At 44.5% G+C, this 7,874-nt stretch overlaps 1 non-coding gene and 1 pseudogene across 1 annotated transcript; one reads left to right on the top strand and one right to left on the bottom strand.

Moving 5' to 3' along the window:
* Positions 1-278: 278 nt before the first annotated feature.
* On the top strand, positions 279-668 carry LOC105874175 (transcription initiation factor TFIID subunit 13 pseudogene; annotated as a pseudogene).
* A 6,662-nt stretch (positions 669-7,330) lies between these two features.
* Positions 7,331-7,403, bottom strand: TRNAF-GAA (transfer RNA phenylalanine (anticodon GAA)). Its single transcript has one exon. It is a non-coding gene; the product is annotated as a tRNA-Phe (tRNA).
* Between the last annotated feature and the right edge of the window lie 471 nt (positions 7,404-7,874).

Genomic DNA, 7,874 nt, shown 5'->3' with positions numbered 1-7,874 from the left:
CTCATGAATGTTTAATGATGGTGGTGTTCTTTTCCATCGAAAGCATTTCTTTTGTAAAGTAAAGACTGACCCTACACTTTTACCCTTCACCCTTCATGGCCTCATAAGTTACAAAGCGCTACCAGGAGCTGCTTGGCATCAGTGGATTCCTAAGAGACACGTGATGTTCAGTCTTCCCAGCTCTCATTTCTGGGAAGCATTTGTCATTTAACACAGAGCATCACACTTGAGAGAAAGGCAATACAAATGATCAGATTAGAGGCTTGCAGGCTGGTGGGATGGCAGATGAGGAGGAAAACCCCACCTTTGAGCAAGAAAATGAAGAAATTGGAGGAGGTGCAGAAGATAGACAGGGTAAAAGAAAGAGACATTTTTCTGAAGAATTGAGTTGTATGATGTATGGCTTTGGAGATGACCAGAATCCTTAGATGGAATCAGTAGATATTCTTGAAAACCTTGACATAGAGTTCATCACTGAAATGACTCAGAGGGCAATGGCAATTGGAAGACAAGATCGAGTACAAGTTGAAGATCTCTTATTCTTGATGTGAAAGGACCCAAGGAAGTTTGCTAGGGTTAAAGACTTGCTTTCTGTGAATGAAGAATTGAAAGGAGCTAGTAGAAGAGCATTTGATGAAGCAAACTATGGCTCTTGGCACCTTTGGTAGTTTCTGAAACTCCATTATGGGCTAGGGCAAGCATATGTAATAATTGTATATTTTCTACAGTAAGGTCTTGATGTCTACCTAGGTAAATGAGAGATGGAAAACACAGTTTTCTGCCTTTATTTTCATGTCTTTGATTTTAGAGTGATATTGGATTAATTGCCTGCCTTTGTCTGACAATCCTTGAATTACTTACTTGGTTTTAATGATCACACATAAGTTAAAATACCATGCAAATCATGCAGTTCCTTCTGACTTCTGACTATATAAAGGATGAAATAGTATTAATATTTATGTGTAGGGTATATTCGTGCTATTGTAAGCTATACTGTAGCTGTTTAATATGTGACTCCATGATAGCTGAAACATGTGCTTTATGGATTCTGAACTCTTTATACAAAAGTAGTCAGAGGTTATTACAGTGAACTTCTTTGTGTTTCTTTTAATGAGATGACAGGAAAATACAGGGTTTTTTTTTGTAAGAATGTTTATCTGTTTTAAAAGATAACTTGTTTTAATATTCTTTTCTTTAGATAACAGGAATGATTTTATTTTTTTAAGAAACCAAAAGTTTCCTGTGAATGCTTCTGTGTTGGAAGACTACTTTGATTTAAAAACCTTTGGGGGCTAAAAGACATAGGATTTATTAAGTTTTGGGATAACTCATCTTCCCACATCAGATTAAAGCTTCTAAAAATAAATGCTTTCAGTAGCAAAAATGGCAGTGCTTAAAAATTGAATAGCATTGGCCAGGCAGTGGCTCACACTTGTAATCCTAGCACTCTGGGAGGCTGAAGCAGGAGTATTGCTCAAGGGCAGGCGTTCAAAACCAGCCTGAGCAAGAGCGAGACCCCATCTCTACTAAAAATAGAAAGAAAATTAATTGGTCAACTAAAATATATGGAAAAAATTGGCCAGGCATGGTGGTGCATGACTGTAGTCCCAGCTACTCAGGAGGCTGAGGCAGGAGGATTGCTTGAGCCCAGGAGTTTGAGGTTGCTGTGTGCTAGGCTGACGCCACGGCACTCTAGCCCGGACAACACAGTGAGACTCTGTCTCAAAAAAAAAAAATGAATAGCATTGATGATGAGCATTGAGAATAGTATTTATTAACATAATTTATAAGTGCTTGTTCATTGTGGAAATGTGTACTTGACGAAAACCATATATGTCTATGGAAACTACTTTTGTAGTTCAGGATATACAGGTTTTGTGTGTATATAGCTTATTGTATTAAATTATTATTGTACTTAGCTTAAAATAAGGATTAAAATTGAATTTAAATATATCACTGAATGTCACTCTTCATGAAAGTGAACTTTTTGTGTGCCACTTGTAAACATTACCTATAAATCAGTACCTAGGAAAATTTTAGTTTCTTAACTTATTAATACAAAGAATAAAGTATGAAAAATTAAACAGGAAAAATAATTATCAGATTACATTTTTAGACTTTATCTTTTCAGGTCAAATATATATTAAGAGACTGAATATACAAATGGACAATTTCTCTAATTTCTGTGCCTGCTTCCAACTTAGGACCAACCAGAGAAAGCCAAAAATGCCCCCTAACCAATCATGTGGGCTGCCCTGTACTAGTTACTTGCCCCTGGCTTCCCCAGGCCAATGGCCTCCAATTAGGAAGCCACTTCACCCGCTGCAAAGCTCTCCCACGCCCCTGCCTGCATTTGAGTTTCTGCCAAATGCGAATGATGGTGGCTGACTCCCTTGTTGCAGTAAGCTCTGAATACATAGCTTTTGCTTTTTACATTTGGTGGTTCTTCCTTTATTTCACATACACATTGTGTCTGTGTATATATTTTGTTAATGCTGCCTACCTGCTTGCCACAGGGGCTGAAAACCTGCTCACAAGCAACTAGTAGAGAATTGCCTGAACTATCCTCCTTCACTTTCCCTCCCCAGCCTTCTAATGACAAGGATTCTCCCCTTGACCAGTCTCTAGCCAGGCTGTGTAACAGAGGTAAAGGTCTGCAAGAGGGCAGTGAAATGTTTTATACATTGTCTTTTTAAAACTCCCCGCCCTTCTTGGGAATTAAAACCTGCATGCTTTCCCAAGGCCAGAAATCAAAGGGGCAGAAAAATGTTCTTTGCTGTTTGTTTTCTATTATCTTAAACCACAGGATATGGCGCAACAGAATTGTCCAGCCAAGGGTCATGAGATTCGGTCACTGGAGATGAGGTTGACCAAAATCACCAATATAGTTAAACAACTATAGCCTAAAGCCATGGCATGTGACTCTGGTCACATAGACCAGAGCTAAACTGCTGAAAACCTCCCTTTAAAAAGCCCTGTATTGCTTTAAGAAACAACGGTGACATAGCACATCTTGTATTTTCCTGGATAGAGTTGGAACCCATTCTACTAAGTGAAGTATCCCAAGAATGGAAAAACAAGCACCATATGTACTCACCAGCAAATTGGTATTGACTGATCAACACCTAAGTGGACATATAGGAATAACATTTATCGGGTGTTGGGTAGGTGGCAGGGGAGGAGGGGATGGGTACATACAAACACAATGAGTGAGATGTGCACCGTCTGGGGGACGGTCACGCTTGAAGCTCTGACTCGAGGGGGGGCAAGGGCATTATATGTAATCTTAACATTTGTACCCCCATAATATGTTGAAATAAAAAATAAATAAAATAAAAAAGCCCTGTATTTATGCTTAAAGGCAGGGCAGTGGTCTCTTGAGGTGCTAGTCTGTCACCCTCCTCATTTGCCAGCAAATTAATAAACTTCTCTTTCTTCTTCCTTAAACCACTTGTCCTCATTCTTCGTTCTCACTGATTCAGCCTTGGGGACAAGTAGCAAACTTTTAGCAACAGCTTCTCTGAACCCTCTTCTTGACTAGCCCTCAACCTTGGCCTATAAAACCTACCTGCTCTCAGCACAAATGATTTCATTCCCTCTCTCCTTCCTCCCACATTAAAAGACTTAAGCGCTAACATAGTTTCTTACAGCTCAAAACTCCACCCCTGGAATGAACACACTCCCATTTAGAGTATTTGCTTGAGAAGTCCAAGGGTGCTGAAGAAATTCTATCAAACATCTGATGGTAGGCTCCTGACCACTCTCTTAGAACGTTTATTAATGCTAAAAAGGGCTTACAATCGTTAATCTGTCAGATTGGCAGTCTGTTCTGGGTTCTTGGTGTGCTCTTGGCTGAAGAATGACCAGACATACCAATAGCAAGGCCAGTATGAAACCAAGTTAATTAAGGAAGAACAAGATAGGTTTATAGAGCAAGAGCAAGATATATTCAACATAGATAACAAACAAGGCCCTTGTCATAACAAGAGGCCCTGGTTGTGGTCTGGGGTCCTGTTTTATATTGTTTGGATTGGGCCCTCCCCGCGGTTCAAATGTCACCATTGAACCACTTTGATGGAGAGTCAATGACATGATAATCAGCCTTAAGTTACTCTAGGTCAATTTCCAGACCCTATTGTGCCTGGGCTGTCTGGCCCAAAGGTTGGGGACTTCCTCGCATTCTTTTGCAGATTGGCAGGGTGTTCCTCCTTCTCCCAGGAGTGGCAATTGCTTGGGACAGGATCAAGGTGGGGCAGCACCAAGGCAGGGCACCTGCCCTGTTCTTCTTCCCCAGGTGTGGCAATTGCTGTAGGCAGCACCAAGGCAAAGCACCTACTTTTGTCCCTAGGAGAACCAGAGGTCCCTCACTATCTGCCTAAGAAATCCTTCCTCTGTCCCTTTGAGACGGACATGTATTCCCTACAACTCAGAAAAGTCTTTCTCTAGAACCTGAAAGCTATTCCTTTGAAATGTAGTCATCAGGAAAGCTATGGCTTGTGTCTCTCACTCTCAATGGGAGGACAGAATCCTAACTTCAACAATAATCACCAGCTCACACACACAGCTGACCTCGTCAGCATTCACACTGACCAAACCCTTTGTCATTTTGCACTTCCCTGACTCTGCTCAAGCCCCCACTGGTCCCGCTCCCTAATCCCTCATTGTCTCATAAAAATGTCTAGTTACTTCTGTACAAATGAAAGTTGAGTTCAGGTCATGCTGGATCCTTTTCTCATTGCAGTAGTATGTTACTGATTACAATCTGTCTTTACCACTTTAGTGTCTGGCTTTACCTGTGACACTAACCGGGTTGTGCCTCCAGTCTTTCCCCACACACACCTGTCTCATCACCTTGGCTGGGTGCTCGGCCTCTGGTTGCTTTACATGAACAGTCACTCTTGCCTCCAACGTAGACACGTGCTAGCCAGTTGCACTCTAGTGATTCTTTCCATACCTAAGAAATCTTCCTCTGGGTGAGGACACAATTAAGACACCCTCCACTCTAGAGCCTTTTATGATTCACCAGACAAAAGCTTGTAGTTTCCTGATGTAACTACCTTCATGTTCATGCACACCTGTCTTATGTAGGGAGCAAGGCTATTGTTCCCCTGAGGTTCACTGAAAAATCACTCACATGAGGCAGATTGATTAATAGGAGGAAAAGGATACAAATTTATTTAATGTATAACTGGAACCCTCAGAATGAAGACTCAACTCCTCAGTGAGGTATAGAGGTTTTTAAATAATGGGGTATTGAAAGCAGAAAAACAGGTTTTGGGAGGAAGAGAGGAAGAGGCTTGACTAGCTAGCAAAGGTGGTCTTGTTATATAAATGAAACCTTGCTGGTAGCAGCTCACACACAGACTAGATGGGAAAAGTTTCTTTTCAGTCCTTTAAGGGTGTCAGACCCTCAGTTAATCTTTTCTAGATAGGAAAGCGTAGACCTGGCTGTATTAATGCAGGTTCTCTAGAGATGTAAATTACCCACTCCCCAAAAGACAGCTTTGTGCTGTTACTTCTTTCTATAGGACTTTTGGCAGCCATCTTAAAATATGTCAAAGAAATATATTTGGGGGATAAAATATTTCTAATTTCCTTCACTTAATTACACATCCCAACAACTAATCACTGACAGTGACATTTAAGAGGTAGTCACTGTCAGATGCCGGAAATATGTTTATGTTTGATCCTCACAACCCTAGCGGGGCTGTTATATGCAATATGAGGATGATAACATGTACTTCATGGGGTTGTTGTGAAGACCTAATAATGCTGACACACAGTAGGAGGTCAGGCATTAATGTCCAATTGGTGAGTGAATGAATAGCGGAGAGCACACAATACTTCATAAATGTGAGTTGCCTTTCCCCCTCAAAACAATAGAACCAGAAAATAACCAAAACGTAATTGCATAAATACCACAAGTGAACGTCTTTCATCCCCTGACCAAGCAACTTACCACCTCACTAAACTGACTATTCCATTTTCTAATGAAACCAATAGATTGACATTTCTTCTTATTACTGTTAACATAAAGATTCAATGCAAGAAATTTCTTCATCTTTTAATTCAAATCTGCATCCCTGCAACTTCTATCCCTGGGTCGGAGCCATGCAATGTGAACTCAGGCGCCTGGGCCTCCACTTTCTTCACACCACCTAGTCTGGCCTTGGGTGGGCTCCCACCGGTGGCTAGAGTAGTTGCTGCTGCTGTGTACCCCAGCCCCAAATCTGAAAGCAATCATTATCAGAAAAATGAATTTCGAGCACAAAGTTTTTTTTTTTTTTTTTTAGTCAGTAGATACAGCTGAGATGAGCACAAAGTTTTATTTCACACTTGCAAGACAAAAAAAGAAAGCAAAAGGAAAAGGCTGGCTCACAAGAAGTCTTAGGAAAGGGCTCTTTATGAAATAGACAGGAGTGGGTTTTATGCAGATTGAGCTAAAAACATAAAGAAGTAAATTTAATATATATATTTTTTAAAAATAAAAAATAAATTAAAAATAAAAAGAAATAGGAGTGTCCAGATCAGGGGATCCCTGAGCTTCCGACTCCAGGGTTCTGGGGTGAGGCCGAGAATCTGCATTTCTAACGAGTTCCCGGGTGGCGCAGGGGCTGCGGATCTGGGGACCGCAGCGTGGGCACCACAGGTGCAGACCCTAAACGAAGCTGCTGGGTTCAAAATGTCAGGGAGCTGTAAAGCGACCGCGCCTGCACCACCGCGCGAGCGAGCGGGTCGCGCACCCGGCCGGCCTCCCTCCGCGGCCTCTCGCCGGCAACACCCACACCGGTCCCTTCAAGCCGGCGCGGGCTGGGGCCGCGCGACACAGCAGCAGGGTGTTGCTTGTTCTTCAGATTCGGGCACTTGGAGGGAATGGAACGAAATTTGGGACGAAGCTGCCTTTCTCGCCCCGAAATCAGCTCGGCCTCCTACTAGGGCCTCCTCTCTCTCCCTAGCGGCCTCCAGCAGTGCGCGCCCCCGCGACCCGCGCGCGCGCGCCCGCCTCCTTCCCGGCGGTGGGCGGGACCTGGGACGCCCGGCGCCGCGCGACTTCCGGGTGTCCGAGCGCGCGGGGCAGCGGCTCGGCGTGAGGGGCTAGATTCGGAGCGCGCGCGCAGGACAGCGCCTCGCTCCCCGCGGGGAGGCGGCCCGGAAGTGGCGGCGGCGAGTGGCCGCCCTCTCGGGGGCGGCTGGAGACGGCTGTTTTCTGGTTCTCATTCGCCCTTCACGTCCCAGTTTTGCCGTGGGCTTGGATGAAAAGAGCCAGAGTGACGCGGACAGAGGGTCTTAGGACATTCGAGTTCCTTCAGATTAAAATTAAAAAAGCAGCTGCCGAAACCCGGGATCGAACCAGGGACCTTTAGATCTTCAGTCTAACGCTCTCCCAACTGAGCTATTTCGGCACGCTTTTCGCTTTCTTTTTGAGTAAACTATCACTGATCACTTCGCGTCCAAGAGTTGGGTGCGTCTCTTCCAGATAGTCGTTTACAGCGTCCCGCAGCCTGTCTCGTTCCAAGCCGCGGCCAGGCGCCCTGCCTGCGTGGCTTACTTTCTGAAATGCCACCTCAGCGACGCCTCCTGCCCAGGCGGCGTTGCCCTTTCCCGCCGACCTGGGCCTGAGGCCGCACACGTTTGTCACTGTGCTCTCCGAGAAGTTCCAGAGCCCAGCTGAGGAGGAACACGATCGGAGGAAAGCGTGGAGGCAGGCGGCATCGTCAGACCAGGCCCGGGTGGGGATTTTGTGGCCTCTCTGAGCTACTGGGTCCTGGCAGTGTCCCCCTTGGTTGTCACCTCGCTGCGTGGAGCCTGCTTGGCAAATGCTCGGCGAGCTCGCTCACCATGATTATTCAGAGTCCGTGGTACTTCCTACCGGA

Source organism: Microcebus murinus, chromosome 13 (assembly GCF_040939455.1).
Source record: "Microcebus murinus isolate Inina chromosome 13, M.murinus_Inina_mat1.0, whole genome shotgun sequence".
In the NCBI taxonomy this organism is placed as follows: Eukaryota; Metazoa; Chordata; class Mammalia; order Primates; family Cheirogaleidae; genus Microcebus; species Microcebus murinus.
Note: the sequence above shows the minus strand (reverse complement) of the source record. Positions and strands in the feature narration are given on the sequence as shown.